Genomic DNA, 18,209 nt, shown 5'->3' with positions numbered 1-18,209 from the left:
GTCGAGCTTCTACTTGATATATTTAACTCGAACGAGCGAAGTTTTAACTATTTCAATTTAGAACGAGTTAAACTCGAGTTTAGTTGCGCTTAGCTTGTCTTATTATTTACAACACTAGTAATTTGTGTTCTAGCACGACTCGAGCTCAAAACAATAAAACTCGAACTCAAATAGTTCGTTAATTGCTACACTTGTTACCAACCCTACCGTTAAATATATTGTCCGCAATCTTATATTATACTAGATGGCAATGCCCATGCGTTGCACGTCTTGTTCGACGTTTCAATATTATGTTATTATGTTAGTATTATTAGCTATGAGCATCAATGATATGGAGTTTGTAACATATGAGTTAATTATTTACATAGTATCAACTTAGATATCTAATTATTTGTGACATCTTAACCAAGCAATTTGTCAAATTAAAAAATATAATTATTTACGCTACTAAAAAAATGCACTAAATTGTAAATGATAAACATAGAAAAATAGTAATAATGTATACTATTTAGATATTAGTAACATCATCATAATATAATTATGAGACTCACTAAAACAACGATTCACATATTGGTCTATTAAAACACGTCAATTTCAACATCTCATTTCGTTTTCTATATTGATTTTGAAACAAACAGCTAATCACCATATTCTATTAATATATTATAAGAGTTTTATACAATTGTTTAAATTAAAAAGAATTATAAATGTAACTATTAGGTTTTACCATCATTTCATTTGCTTATATTTCATCATCATTTAATAAAACACTTAAATTGTAAAGGAATATTTTACTTGGACAATTTAATTATATTACAAAATTTATGTTAATAGTTTTCTTTCATTTATTTCTTAATTGTTTCTCAACAAAGTTGAAGTTATCCAATATTTATTTTCTTAATAGAAGAAGTATATACTATTGAGAGATGATATAAATATTTTGTAATTTAAAAAGTAAAGAAAAACAATATTTTATTAAATGTCATATGTTTGTGGGTGTACAAACGTATAAGGGAAAATTAGTTATGTGTTTGTTGTCATATATATAAGCATGAAAAACTATACATGCACATGTAATTTTATTTGATACATATATACAAAAATGTCTATCACCGCCATAAAAGTATCGCTAAAGAATACGCACTCATATATACATAACTCAATAAAACTACACACAAATCAAATGTATCATTAAATGAATTCTAAACAACTATCAAAGAAGATCGAAATTATACAAAATAAGATAAAAAAAAATTCCACACCATTTACATCGTAACTCGTTTATTGCTCCATTTCCACAAAAAGCCTCATTGATGCCATGATTCATTAACATATCTCTTGCTCCATTTCCAAAAAAGCCTCATTGATGCTATGATTCATTAACATATCTCTTGGCCACTTCACATATAACATCATAAAAAGTAAACCGTTAATTATAAATCATCACCTGTCTACGTAACTTAACCTTTACAACACAAAAAAATAGACTACTTGTAATTAGTAACATGCAAAGTTACTTTTTTAAAAACTCCAAAACTGGTAAGTAAAATAAAAATGAAGCTTAATAAAATGATGCAAACAATATCTAATTAAAATCTACTTGGTTTCACATTCCACACAATTTGATACATTACCGTGTAAAATTTTCAATTATGCATCTCATATAAAATGGACTACTTATAATATGGTTTATGGAGTTCATTTCAGATGCTCACAATAAATACATCGATTATGTACTTAATTATTAGATGTATTAATTATCATAAATACATCAAAACTCAAAGGTTAGTGTATTAAATTTAATAATCATGATCGTGATTAATCATTAATTTTAATAAAATTAGTGTATTATATATGGTTCCTAGACTCAACTTTTTGTAATGGTTAATCACAATTATTAAACCATATTGATGGTTTCTAGACTTAACTTTTAGATAGATATATACATATAGATAGATAGATAGATAGATAGATAGATAGATAAATATACAAAAGTTATTTTTATGTAGTTTTTTTTAATACTTTTTTTACCATAATTAATTCTAGGAGGTAAATCATATTTATGACTCTATTTGTTACTCCATGGTATGTGGTGAATTGAATGGTTAAATATCTAACCTTAGTCAAGAACATGGGTAACTAACCTAATTAGTGAAAATAGGAGTCACTTTTTATAGGTTTATAGATATGCATATTAGTAGTAACTAGCGTGAGATTTAGTTTGTGCAGAAAGTATTTGTGATATGTCTGCAATGCTATAATGTGTCACATAAGGTAATAAAAAATGATGTTTAAGATAGCTATTATATTTTTTATGCACTATGAAGTAATCTCATATACCATAGTTATAAATCGAACTTGAAACTTTCATCTACTTATTGTTCTCAAATTGCCACACTAACTATTACTTAGAAGCAATTAATTATTTCCCCCTTTTAATTTAAAAGAATGTTCATTTTGAAATTAAGTAATATATTCAAATATATATTTAATTTGTCACATAACTAATAATAAAATAGTTTTTGTATTATACTGAAAACATAAATTAGCGTATATGGTGTTTAGTGTATCTAAAAACTATAACTATAAACATAAGAAGAAGAAAAAAAACTTCCTAAAAAAAAACGAATAGATTTACTCCATCCACCAATATTTTGTGTAATTTCCTAAAATACCCTTATTATATATTTCTTTAATAAAGATTACGGAGTGAATGATTATTCCTCTCTGATCCTTTTATGTAAGTTACTATATCTTTTAATTTTAATTAATTTGTATCTATCGGTAAACAAAAATCTGTTGTCATTCAATCACACAAATTCTCTATTTTTTTTCCTTCACAATTTTATTTCCGTAATCCATCTTACATTAATCCGAACCATTTGTTGAGTTCACTTCAATCCGATTTTACTCAACCCAACAACTTTTGTCCATGTTCAACCATTGAATAACTTAAGTAAAACCCATTTTGTTGAATCCAAATATTTGTTAAAAATTACTGGCTTTGTATTCAAACCGATTGAATACTATAAACCAAATATTGAGTTGAAAACAAAAACTTACAGGTAGGAAATAGTCATAGAATCATACGGAGTAGTATACTAGTTCAGGGATGATGATAGCATGAAATGATAAATAATATAAACAAAAAGTTAGGTGAGAAGAATTGCAAGATCTGGTCACGGAAGAAATGCAAGAAAGATGGAAGGATTGAAAGGGGGAAAATACGTACGGAGTAAATCAATTGATATGCACAAATTGATATGCACGTAGTACTCGAAGAGATAAAAGGGTATTTTGGGAATTAAAATGAAATAATGGTGGATGTAGTAAAAAGAGAGTTGAAAATATCGTTATCCTAAGAAACTTGAATGTTGCAGCGCGATGGTAGCATCATGATGTCATCTACTTACTATTCATGTGCTAATAGCGTTTAGTGTTGTATAATAAAATAATAATAAAATAATAATAATAATATATAATATAATATTGTGTTGAAATTAAAAATTAGCTTATGTGGTGTTTAGTGCATCTAAAAACTATAACTATAAATACAAAGAGAAGGTAAAAAGTAAGAAAATGCGTAGATTTAAAAAAAAAATCTGAATGTTGCATCACGACGATATCATCATGATGGCATCTACTTACTATGCACATGCTAATGGCTTTTAGTATTATAATAATAATAATAATAATAATAATAATAATAATAATAATAATAATAATAATAATAATAATAATAATAATAATAATAATAATAATAATATATAATATATAATATATAATATATAATATATAATATATAATATATAATATATAATATATAATATAATATATAATATAATATATAATATATAACAGAATATGTACTCCGTAGTAATTATACCATATTTGTAAAGTGTACAATTATAAATTTTAGAGAAAATTGGGTTGTTGGTCCCTGTGGTTTACATGAAATGAGGAGTTTGGTCCCTCTCCCTGTGGTTTACAAAATGGGCGTGGGTGGTCCCTGCCTCTAACGGACGTCAAATTAATCCGTTAATTCATGACATGTGCGGCGCATGTGAGGGTAAAAACATCATTTACTATTTTTTTTCAATTTCCTTTTTCTTTTATCTTTCTTCTTCTCCTTTTCTTCTTCTTCCACTGATTAAAAACCCAACAAAGATCTATGGGGGTTGTTCCTTTCAAATCACCACTTTACCACTAACAAATCAAAATCATAGCAATCATAATTTAAATCTAATTCACTTACTGATTTTATCTTCTTCAAGGGAGTTCCTTAAATTACTTCCAGATCTCTAAGTTCTTTTCCATATGGCTAGTGGTTTTTGTCAAACTCACTATCCAATTGATTACAGAAAATTGATTCTTCAAAATTCATTTCTGTAATGAATTGGTTCTTTTCTGTAATCAATTCGAAACTTATTCAATATATCAAAACACAAATATAATATATAATATATAATATATAATATAATATAATATAATATAATATATAATATATAATATAATTATAATATATAATATATAACAGAATATGTACTCCGTAGTAATTATCCCATATTTGTAAAGTGTACAATTATAAATTTTAGAGAAAATTGGGTTGTTGGTCCCTGTGGTTTACATGAAATGAGGAGTTTGGTCCCTCTAAGTTTTTTTCGAGGTGGTTGGTCCCTGTGGTTTACAAAATGGGCGTGGGTGGTCCCTGCCTCTAACGGACGTCAAATTAATTCGTTAATCCATGACATGTGCGGCGCATGTGAGGGTAAAAACATCATTTACTATTTTTTTTCAATTTCCTTTTTCTTTTATCTTTCTTCCTCTCCTTTTCTTCTTCTTCCACTGATTAAAAACCCAACAAAGATCTATGGGGGCTGTTCCTTTCAAATCACCACTTTACCACTAACAAATCAAAATCATAGCAATCATAATTTAAATCCAATTCACTTACTGATTTTATCTTCTTCAAGGGAGTTCCTTAAATTACTTCCAGATCTCTAAGTTCTTTTCCATATGGCTAGTGGTTTTTGTCAAACTCACTATCCAATTGATTACAGAAAATTGATTCTTCAAAATTCATTTCTGTAATGAATTGGTTCTTTTCTGTAATCAATTCGAAACTTATTCAATATATCAAAACACAAAACACATATTCACATTAAATGAGATTCAACTTTCAGAATACAAAATATCAAAATCTCATATTCAATCATATTGTTGCTACTGTACGTCTAATCCTAAGCTTCGTGCATCATTCATATTTCTCATCACGAATTGATTACAGAAAGTCGATCATAACACGAATCCAAAGCTTCGTGCACAATCAATTCGAAGAAACATCAACAGATTCTTCATTGATTGGATCGTGTTCTTCGTTCATCATAAAGTCAAACGACTTAGGTTAGAAAAGTAAAATTGTAGATCTCTTTCAAATCATCAAGTGAAACTATCTGTAAATTTAGAGATCCTAATTCCATGAAACGAATTCGAATTCGACGGTCACACTTTGGAACAAAAAGTCAACCGAGTGTTCATAACTCAAATTCAAGATTTATGTTATGTTTCAGGCTGTGATTCTGCTTGTCGAGTATTGGAAGAATGATTTGCTACAGTTTTCATGAAGAAATTAAGTTCTAAAGTCAATTAAATCGCAATTTCAATTATGGTTGCAGGTTCATGAACACACAACTGTTACTTGAGATGTTTAGCGAATTGGTTGCGGATTTAATCATGAAACTTCATGAATAAGCTTAATCGCTGCATCTGAAAGACGTTTCAATCGATTTCAGGTTTCAATTTTAATGATTGGTCGATTTTTGGTTCTTAGTGGTAAAGGAAATACTAACAATCAACAAGATTTTATTTGGGTGAGAAGGATAAATTGGTAAAGGAAATGAAAAAATGACGAAAATACCCCTCACATGATCAGATTTAACAAATCAATCTGAGGTCCGTTTGATGAAGGGACCACTCACACGCGTTTAGAAAACCACAAGGATCAATAACCCCAAAAATGAAGTTCAAGGACCAAACACCCCATTTCATGTAAACCACAGGGACCAACCGTCCAATTTTCTCTAAATTTTACATGAAGATCGAAAGGTTTGAGCATGGGAATGTAATCAGCCAAGTTTCTATTACAAAGTGCTTCAGCAACATCATCGACTAATTTCTTCATAACAAATGTTTCGTCATATTTGTTGCCGAAAAGCATCCTACACGTCATCCTTTCGATCACACGACCTACATATTCACCCAAATTCACAATCTCACTCGAAAAGCACCAAACTTTAACATCATTAATCATCACTTTAATCTCTTCATTTCTCATTTTCGCAAATCCATTAATCTTCATCGGAGCAAACAACTCCATTGTACATAACTTCTTTACGTTACGCCAATATTCACCTTCTGTAAATAATATTCCTTTATTTCCATAATAAATGTACTTTATCATTTCGAATTTTGGACGAGATGCAAAAATAGCATCATGAGTTTCAAAAATGGATTTTGCGGCATGTGACAACCCGGAAATTTTCGAGTTAATTTAAACAAAAATCCTTACATGATTTTATCTAAACTCCGACAAATTCCGACGATGCACGAAACATTATTTGTAAATAATTATGTATTAATATTAATTTATTATATTAATATTATTATTTTCACTCATCATTATCATTTACAAGTATTATTATTACAACTATTACTAATTTATTATTATTATTAATATCATTAATATTATCACTTTTACTAAAAGTGATAAGATTATTATAAATATCATTATTATTAATAAAATTTATTATTAGTAATATTATTATTATTATTAATAGTATTATTAACATTTTATAATGATTATTATCATTATTATTAATTATAATTAAAATTTTCATTTTTATTGTCATATTAATATTATTATCATTATTTATCATTATCATTATAATTTATTTTTATCATTATTTTTATTATTATTCATCATTAATAATAATATTATTATTAACATAATTATTATTATTATTATTATTATTATTATTATTATTATTATTATTATTATTATTATTATTATTAATATCATTAATATTATTATTATTAATATAATTATTAATTATTAATATTAATTAAATACAATGAAAAAGGATATATACCTAAATTAGGTAACAACTTTTATTTTTCTATTAGATCATGATACAGGTTTTTATCTCTTAATTATTATTTTTCCCTTACTGGTTTTTTATTTGTTCTTTTCTCGATCATGATCTACTTTTTCTAATTCATAGTGATCAACTTTTAATTTTTTTTTATCAAAATGTGATCGAGCTCTTTTTTTTATATTTTTCATTATTTTCTTCTTAAGTGTGCTGGGCTGTCGAACACCCATTCTATAAATCAAGCAATTAACTCATGATGTCTGGCAACAACCCATTCGATTATTACACACTATTATCAAATTATCAATTACAGCTTCCTTTATTTGATAATATAAATTAAAATTCAAGAAAAACAGTCGATACTTCTGTTTCTTTCATTTTCTCAAAAACTTCGAATTTGAAATCCATTTCAAAAACCATTAATGCAGTATTGTTAGGAATTAATTACTTAAACTATATGTAAATTTTTAGATTTCAATTCTTGATATTGAGTCTTAATTTCGGAGTCAAAGATTTATTTTCAAAAGTCAACCTATGTGTTCATCACGAAATTTGAAATCGTTTTTATGTTTCAAGTCCAATTGGGATTACAGAAAGTTTCTAATGATAATTTAGGACCTTTTTCATGTTGAAGTCGTACCCTAAAACGTTCTCAAAATCAAAAGGCAATATTTAGTTTTTTTTTATCGCGACACAAGCAGCAGCAGATTTAATTTTTTTTTTGCGTCTATTAAACAACAACAAGGTTGTTAAATCTGTTCTCTGAAATCCTTAAACCAATTCAACAAGTTATTGTTAGGGGTGATTAATACTCTGGTCGATTCAACTTGTAAAGAAGATGAAGAACATAACAGAAAAATAAATACGATTCATATATTTTAGAATGCAAGATATGTCAGAAAAGTAAGCAGCAGTTCGATGGTTTGGGTTGTTGACGGGTTAGCGAGAGGTCACTGGTTCGAGTCCCGGCCATGGCATAATTTTTTTGGAACCTTTTTAAGGTAGTTTTGTTTTAACAAAATAATTGTTATTATTATTATTATTATTATTATTATTATTATTATTATTATTATTATTATTATTATTATTGTTATTATTAGTTATTGTTATTATTACTAGTATTATAGTTATTACTACTAATATTACTAATAAAAGTATTAGTTACCATTTTATTATTATTATTATTATGAAAATAAAACAACTTATTATTATTTTCATAAATATTAGTATTGGTATCATTTCCTAAATGTTAAGATTATTATTATTATTATCATAAATACTATTATTAATATTATCACTATTTTATTAGTATGATTATTAGTATTATTATTATGTAATTACTAAAGTTATTATCATAACTAACATTAACAGTAAAATTTATATGTTCACAATTATTATTATTAATATCATTATTTTTATCACTAATAGAGTTATTAACATTATTATCATTAATATTAAGAATTATATTTATCATTTTTTTATAAGTATTATCATTATTAATAAAGTTATCATTATTATTATTATTATTAGTAAATCATTATTAACAAAACTATCATTTTTATTGAAAACATCATTGTTAGTAAAATTATCATTTTTATTAAAGTTATCATTATCGTTATTATTATGAATATTACCATTATCATTATGAATATTATTATTACAAAATAATACCACTCTTTATTCACTAACATTATTAATATCATTTTATCAAATAAATACTTATATATATATATATAATATATATAAAAGTATATATATAGAAATATATAACAACTGAAATATATATATATATATATATATATATATATATATATATATATATATATATATATATATATATATATTTATTCGATTACGAGTATATGTATTAATATATATACTTGATATAGGTTCGTGAATCCGAGGACAACTCTGCACTTGTTCAGTGCCATCATACTCGTAATTACTACGAAATACAAAATACAGTATCGTGAGTTTTCATAGCTCCCTTTTTATATATATTTTTGGGCTGAGAATACATGCGCAACTTTTATAACTGTTTTACATTTAGACACAAGTACTCAAACTTTTATGCTATATACATGCTTTGTCATGCTAAATCCCTACCGTAATATCGTTAATTGCTGAGGTATAAGATGCAAACTTAGTTATTGTGAGTAGCGCTACTGAGAGTGACGTCTCTAGTCAGTTGACCGTTGGTCTTTTGACTACATAATAATGATTCAACGACACGAATAACAAGAGTCACGGGGTAACTTTTGTTTAGTCGCGATATTACAAACTCAGCATTACTTTTAGATTGGTATTTCTATATCAATCAACACTTCATATTGATATTTCTATATCAACTTTATTAAATCTTGTGGTCTAACACTATTATTGAAATCATTATTTATGATAAACCTATGAACTCACCAACCTTTTGGTTGACACTATTTAGCATGTTTATTCTCAGGTCCTACATAATGCTTCCGCTGTGTATTTGCTAATTGAAAGCAACATTTCAACGAGTCATTCATGGATAATTTGAAGGACTTACATTTGCTATTTTGATGATGATTGTTTGCCATACTTGGAGTCTTCATTACATATCATATCAATTAAAGACATTTAATGCGTTGTTCATTAAATACAATGTAATTTATTTATCTTCCGCTGCAAAACTCAATAAAACGTCTCATATAGAGTCGTTCTCGTTTATACAACTGTAATATGATATAATTAGTCACAAATACCTCAGGCCTTATTTGGGGGTGTTACAGATTGTATCAGAGCCAGGCCCCGGATCAAACGTGCACAGCGAGGACGCTGTGTCCCATTAGGGGGGAGGATTGTAACACCCGTGTTACATCCGTCCCACATCGATTGGAGAGGGGAACGAAGCATGCCTTATAAGGGTGTGGAGACCTTTCCTAGCATGACGCGTTTTGGGACCACAAGCACAGTAGATCCCATGAGAACTCTGCAGTTAAACGTGCTCAGGCGAGAGCACTACCAGGATGGGTGACCTCCTGGAAAAGTACTCGTCGTGTTTGGTCGCCAAGAAAAATCCGTGAGCAACCTACGGGGGAGACAAGGGTACGTCCCTAACTCTGCAAAGCGGACAGTATCATGCTACGGGGAACGTTTTACCTGGGGCGTTACAGATGGTATCAGAGCCAGGCTCCGGATCAAACGTGCACAGCAAGGACGCTGTGTCCCATTAGGGGAAGGATTGTAACACCCGTGTTACATCCGTCCCACATCGGTTGGAGAGGGGAACGAAGCATGCCTTATAAGGGTGTGGAGACCTTTCCTAGCATGACGCGTTTTGGGACCACAAGCGCAGCAGATTCCATGAGAACTCTGCAGTTAAGCGTGCTCAGGCGAGAGCACTACCAGGATGGGTGACCTCCTGGGAAAGTGCTCGTCGTGTTTGGTCGCCAAGAAAAATCCGTGAGCAACCTACGGGGGAGACAAGGGTACGTCCCTATCTCTGCAAAGCGGATAGTATCATGCTACGGGGAACGTTTTACCTGGGGTGTTACAGATGGTATCAGAGCCAGGCCCCGGATCAAACGTGCACAGCGAGGACGCTGTGTCCCATTATGGGGGAGGATTGTAACACCTGTGTTACATCCGTCCCACATCGGTTGGAGAGGGGAACGAAGCATGCCTTATAAGGGTGTGGAGACATTTCCTAGCATGACACGTTTTGGGACCACAAGCGCAGCATATCCCATGAGAACTCTGCAGTTAAGCGTGCTCAGGCGAGATCACTACCAGGATGGGTGACCTCCTGGGAAAGTGCTCGTCGTGTTTGGTCGCCAAGAAAAATCCGTGAGCAACCTACGGAGGAGACAAGGGTACGTCCCTATCTGTGCAAAGCAGACAGTATCATACACGGCATCTGGACGCGAAACTACAACACAATTAATAGATCCTATACGAATGGGCATAATCGGTCCATATCGTTGAGATAGTTTGTAAAGGGCGCGATGGGGTAGTATTCCAAGTAAGTGAAGGTTTCCGATAATTGGTAATGGAAATGGTCCCGGTGGTGATGTTTTACGGTGGATATGGGTTGAGTAGCACCACCTTAAAATGATTTCGGCAAGGATGAAGAGTAGAACTAGTATTAAAGACACCATAATTATGTAATGATAGAAGTACATGTTTCGCAAGTGTTTGAAGATCTATAAATAGGAAATTTTATATGACGTCACAACTTACATAATACATCGTTGACTAATTGTTTGTAACAACAACAACAACAACAACAAAACTCAATACCACATGAGTGGTGTATGGGGGAGGTGAGATGTAGACAATTTTTCCCCTAACCGAGAATAAAAGAGAAGTCATTTCTCCATCCAGAGTGAAACACTCTCAAAAGTGGAGAAAGTCATCCCTCCCTCTATTCGATGGATAGAGAAATTGCTTCCGAGTGGACCTCCGACCAATAAGTAGGAAAAATTTAAAAAATAAAAAATGATAATAAAATAAAATTGAGACCTACCATTTTACAAGAGGGTATTTTTTTATCAAAAGTTTTTTAAAAAAATAAAAATAGGTAAAGGACAAAATAACTGACATCGGCATGACGTCAGTTGACGTTAGCAAATGCTACAGTTCATTTCAGTTTATGTTTCGATCTTTATTATGTTAAAGATGAGTTTTCATATTCAAAATTTACTAAAGAAATATTTTTAATAGCTAAAAGAAGAGTCAAACTGATTAGAGCGTCTAAGTAAGTAGTAACCTCATCTAACTTGTTTTAATTAGACCATTCTCAACTATAGTGTTCGGAAAAACAGCGTAAACTATTTCTCAACACCCAGCCTACAAAAAACAAAAGAGAAATTAACAATAAAAGAATTAACATGAAAACTTCAAAATTGAAAAAAAATCACGAGCCTTCAAAGATATAGAAATTTACTATATGACAAATTTTTACATTTACACGGACCCGATACACCACTGTCAAATATCAAATAGACCACTATCTACTTTTTGCTCTTAAACCGACTACACTCTTACAAAGATTTAACTCACACAAAATCTTAAAAGTGTATTGTATTTTGTGCAAGTTTAAATAAAGACTTAGCTCTCATTTATATAAGGGTTAAAGTCATAAATAGGCTATATACTTACATTTTTGTTTTAATGTAGGCTATATACTCAGAAAAATACCAATGTAGGTTATATACTCTTAAAAGGTGTATCGATATATACCAACAAAACTTAGAAACTTGCTAACATCATCATCTTCATCGTAATCAACATCATCATCTAATCGAAGCTTTAAATTACTTGAAAATGATGCTAATAGCCTCGACTAACAGCTTTTGTGAAGTATTAAGATTCAAAATCCACAACGATTTTACAATTCGATGAAGAACATGAGCGATTTTCATGAAGAACACCAAAATTGTGTTTTGTTGACATGAGTACACTTTTTGAAAGTATATGGCCTATATTGATATTTTTCGGAGTATATAGCCTACATTGAAACAAAAATGAAAGTATATAGCATATTTATAACTTTAACCCTTTATATAAACAACTTCAACTTGATCACCAATCACAACTTGGCCAACAATCAAACCATGATCCCCAAGTTTATAATTTAGAGAGGACAAAATTACATGATTGTTCCCTAACGTTTGTCCCATATTTCACATTTGTCATTTATCTTTTTTTTATACTCAGTTGGTCACCGAAGTATCATTAATTACATGGTTGGTACCTTTCACTAACGACTGTTAAAGAAATCTCGTTAAATTTAAACATGTGACTTGCACAAAAGGGTAATTTTGTCATTTCAGTTATCTCTCCCATTTATTAATATTATCTCACCTGAACATTCAGACACTTAAAAACAAAAAAATTATGTCCATAGTACCTGTGGTTTGTTAAGTTTTTCACCACAACACCTAAACTTTATTTTTAACTTCAGTGGTACCTCAGATTTGTTGCACTAACGTGGATAGTACCTAAGACAAACTACCGTCAATGTTTAACCCTTAAGCTTTTACATGTGCCATGCATGTGAGGGCACTTTTATCCATTTACAATAAGATTTACCAATAAATAAATCCCTAACATTCAGCACTCCATAGTACCTGGACGTATTTTTTTCTTAAAAAGGAATAAAACGTTGAGACTCCATTTATTGGCCCCCACACTCCAACCATTACCATATCACTCAAAGAGTACACACACAATTCACCATTACAACAACCATCACCAGGCTCCATCACCGCCATGCCTAATTCATAACACTCAGCATACAAATACAAAATAATACATACCATAATGCATACACATATATTTACATTTAATATATAAGCTCATGTCGTCTTCAAATGATAATAATCAACCGACTTCTTCTTCATCTGCTAAACACTTTTTCCGTCTACATCTCTTGCTCTCACTCTCGTAAGTGAATTTGTAATTAATTTATTTTATTATTTAGTTTCAGATAATATATGAATATATAGGTGTATGTATTTTTCTATAGGGAATTTTTCGTGATGGAGAAGAACCGGTGGATGATGATCGAAATAAGACGCTATTACGATGACGACGACGGTGACAGAAATCAGCAGTGAGAATTCAGGTGCAGAGAGAACACGATCGGATGACGATTTTGATGTTGATCCTGACGTCGATCACGGTGACCACCTATGTATTTGGGAATTGTTAATATCTCATACGTTATTTGGTATAATCGGGACCACCTACCACTACTGTAAATTAGGGTTTATATTTGGGAATTGTTAATCGTCGAAGAAGGAACAACCTGCTATTTTTATATGGAGATCAAAAATTAAACGGACAAAATTACCCTCACATGTGCAAACCCCAACTCGGTTTTCTAGTCTTATTCCCAAAATCCCTTACCGGCAGCTAATGCTTAAAACAATCAAAAAGTAATACTTACATTAAAATCTCTCATAATAACATAACTCAGCTTACAATCAAGTATTCTACATAGTAATACTTTTCTGAATTTCAACCCAACAACTATATATGAAACAATTACATAAGCTTAAACAAAAAAAAAATCAACCCATAATCTACCACTCAAGAAATTGTTGTTCAAACCAAATTGCCGACGGTGTTTATGGTGAAAGAACCGCCGAACGAACGATGGAAGAACCGCCGGATCTCCTCCAGATCTATTTTCTCGTTCACACTAAACTGTTTTCGTCATCAGTTTATTCATTGATTGTTCTTCGGAATCTTTAATGACATCCGTGAAAATGAGTGACGAAATCTTGACATGCAGGTGGTGATTCCGGTGAAGGTTGGTCGTGGCGATGGTGAACTCCAAAGGTGATAAAAGTTGTTTGTATGTAATTTTTTAGCATGGAGTTCTAAATTTTTTAGAAGCAGAGGGTTTTTTTAATATGAATCTGAAAATGGAGGTTTTACAATAGATGAACATAAGACCAATCTCAACCATAACGTTTTCCTCAATACTTCCTCAGCGCCACGTCAATTTTCTTTCTCCTCCTTCCTCACCACTTCCTCCCATAACACACCATTACCAACCATGACATACTTCCTCAACTTTTATTATTATTATTATTATTATTATTATTATTATTATTATTATTATTATTATTATTATTATTATTATTATTATTATTATTATTATTAACAAACAAATAAATATTGGTTATTGAACATCACATTTATTAAATAACAATCATACTGTTACATTTTTTTTTAAAAAACGACATAATTGAAAACAAACACAAGTACATAACAAGTACATAAAACAATAAAAACTACTCGTCGTCGTCGGATAACTCAAACGCTTTTTGGTATTTCTTTGTGATTTTTGTTCGGGCTCTCAATACCAAAGCGTGTTGTTCCTCCGTCAATTCGTGTGACGATCGCTCCAAATCTATATGGACGAACACGTCATTCATCGATTTCATTGCGAGGTATTTGACCTCTATATGATACGTTTTGTAAACATTGCATTCTTTTGAAAAGGCACACCATAAATGAATATTTAAATGAAAGGTTTTAGACATCTGATGATTTCTACATATAGACAATCACCGTAAATAATAGTTTACAATAGTAATTCCGTTGACAATGCAGTCAAAATAAGATACATGGTGATGATTTGGTGAATGCAACGTTTCCTTGAAAAATATGCCCTGTATGACTCCATGCACATAGCTTGTCTAACATATAAGCAAACAGCGGAAGACTTCTAGGGAACCTGAGAATAAACATGCTAACAAGTGTCAACACAAAGGTTGGTGAGTTCATAGTTTGTATGTTTCGCATAATCTGTATATAAAGATGGATCACAAGATTTCAGTTGTTTCATCCAGAAACGTTTATCAAAAGTTTGTCAATAGATTCTACGTAACAGAGCACCCTGTTAACTAAGCTTTAACGTTATAATGATAAATACCCCATTCGTTTTAATACACGCAAACCAACGTGTCCTAAACTCAAATAACACACGTCCGTTAAAAGGATAGCGCTCTAGCTCGGACGGGGATGTCAATCCCTATGGATCCATATACTGTTATTCGTGCCCACCAGTCCATATCCTATGTACTGGCAGCTACTAGTTACCAAAGCTAAGGGATTTTCGGTTCAAACTCAGTGTAGAATTTAGTATGTACTTGTATCCAATGCGTTTAAAATAAATTGCATGTATTCTCAGCCCAAAAATATAGATTGCAAAAGCAATTAAAAAGGGAGCAAATGAAACTCACGCATATAAATCTAGTATTTTCAGTATTTATAAATAGTCGCATGTATTCTCAGCCCAAAAATATATTGAGTAAAAGGGATCATATGAAACTCACCTTAGCCGCATATAAAGTCGTTCACCAAAATGTGATCGAAACTCGGATTACCAAATAACCGTAGATCTCAACCTAGAGAACATATGTTGGTCAATAATTGTTTATCAAGCTAGGTCAGGTCATAGTGTATCACAATCCTAATGCTCGAAATTGACATACAAAAGTTATTCAAAGTTGTTTCAAAAAGTCAATTTTGACAATAGTTCAACAAACGAGACGTACCTTATATAAGGATTCATTTACTCTGTTGGTAATATTCAAAAATTCATTTTATCAATCTCGTAAACAAGTTGTTTAAGTATTAATTGCAGATTCAAAAAGCAATTCCAATTAATGTCAATTATAATTCAGGTGAAGTTGACCATATCTTTTGACCCGTTCATCAAAACTATTCGATATCTAAATGAAAAGTTATTGATTTTTAGCCAGCTTTCCAAAAACATGTATATGATATACCTTTTACCAGTAATATATGTATTTAATTCGTGATCTATTATAAACTGTTTAACGATGAAAATTAGCATACACGTATATATAAATATATATACTCGAGCACTAGATATGGATACACAATTAATATATAAAAGATAAAATATGAGTGCTTACGTATCAATATTGAGATTAAATATTGTAGGAAAGTACGTAGACGCAACAGAGATGATAAACACTAGATTTGATTCACAAATACACTCTCGAACATTACCCATAACCTCCTTGGCAATAACCCATAATTTCCTTAGCTCTATCCCGCTCAAAAACCCATTTTGAAGGTGACACGCTCATAACCTCGTCGTAGTATTTTATGTATATATACTACTAATAATAATATTATAATAAGATTAATAATAATAATAATATTAATCTTAATAATAATAATAATAATAATAATAATAATAATATAATAATAAATAATAATAATATGTGGAGAGTGGAGACCAGATCGAGCTTTTATAGTATGTGACCTGCTACAGTACCTCATGCGATCGCATGAGTTTTCAGTGTTTTTGCCATGCGATCACATGACCGCCTTATCCTGTTTTTGTTTGCTAGTTCGTCGACATCAAATAGTGTTTACTGTAGCAAATAGTGTGTACGGTAGCAAATAGTGTTTACTGTAGTAAATAGTGTTTACTGTAGCAAAGTCGTTTTCACTGTAGCACTGTAGCAAAATACGGTTTCACTGTAGCAAATATTGTTTTACCGTAGCAAAGTCATTTTTACTTGTACATATATATATATATATATATATATATATATATATATATATATATATATATATATATATATATACATGTAATTGTTCATGAATCGTCGAGAGCAGTCAAATGTAATTTAATACATGAAACAGTTCTAAAATTTTGAAATTCAACTTCATAGACTTTGCTTATCATGTCGGAAACATTAAATCATTTAAAGATAAAGTTTAAATTTGGTCAGAAATTTCCGGGTCATCACAGTTACCACCCGTTAAAGAAATTTCGTCCCGAAATTTAAGTGAGGTCGTCATGGCTAACAATAGAAATATTTTCATGACGAATATGAGTTGATAAATAGAATTTTATCACCGTTGAATTATATGTATAAAACAATCCAGTTACTCGAAGCGTATGAGGGAAGTTATCGTAATAAAGTGAAATGAGGGAATAGAGATTCATCTTAACTTTTGACGTATTAACGATTGATTTCCGGAATTTAAGGAATAGAAAATCTTCATAATCTATATAAGATTTGATTCTTCGGAATTTGCGGAAATTAGGATTTTCTTTGATTAAATGCGTAATCTGCCTCGATTGCTATGTCTGATATTTCGCTATAAATTGACCTATTCCGTTTCATTTATTTTCACCACTCCTATAATCTTCTTTCTTATTTTATACATCCCAATAGATTGTGAAAATGCTTAATCCAGTTCTGATTCTTGATATTTTCCTGGCTATCGTATCCTTCATTCTTCTTTTTCATCTGCCACCAGAGGAATTTATTTTCTTCTACTATTACCTTAGGGTTATAGTGTTTTTCATTCTCCCGTGTCTTTATATTGCTATACGCATTGATATACACGGTTTGTAATTTCAGGGCTGTTATCGGGCTTTATATTCTCCATTATATTTCGAAGCTTCACGCTTTCGTTATCTCTTCCCGACCTTAAGTCAAGCGGATAATGGTCCAGAATTCGTAGGTATGAAGTTTCAGATGAACATAACTAATGTTCTAAGAAAGAAATGGTAATAGC

The 18,209-nt window shown here is 30.5% G+C and overlaps 1 pseudogene; it reads right to left on the bottom strand.

The window, feature by feature from the left end:
* The window catches only part of LOC139864676 (cytochrome P450 CYP736A12-like), a 31,123-nt pseudogene extending 19,842 nt beyond the window's left edge, over positions 1-11,281 (bottom strand).
* Positions 11,282-18,209: the final 6,928 nt, after the last annotated feature.

The sequence above is a fragment of the Rutidosis leptorrhynchoides genome, chromosome 1, assembly GCF_046630445.1.
Source record: "Rutidosis leptorrhynchoides isolate AG116_Rl617_1_P2 chromosome 1, CSIRO_AGI_Rlap_v1, whole genome shotgun sequence".
Classification (NCBI taxonomy): domain Eukaryota; kingdom Viridiplantae; phylum Streptophyta; class Magnoliopsida; order Asterales; family Asteraceae; genus Rutidosis; species Rutidosis leptorrhynchoides.
This window is presented reverse-complemented; position numbering and strand designations above follow the sequence as displayed.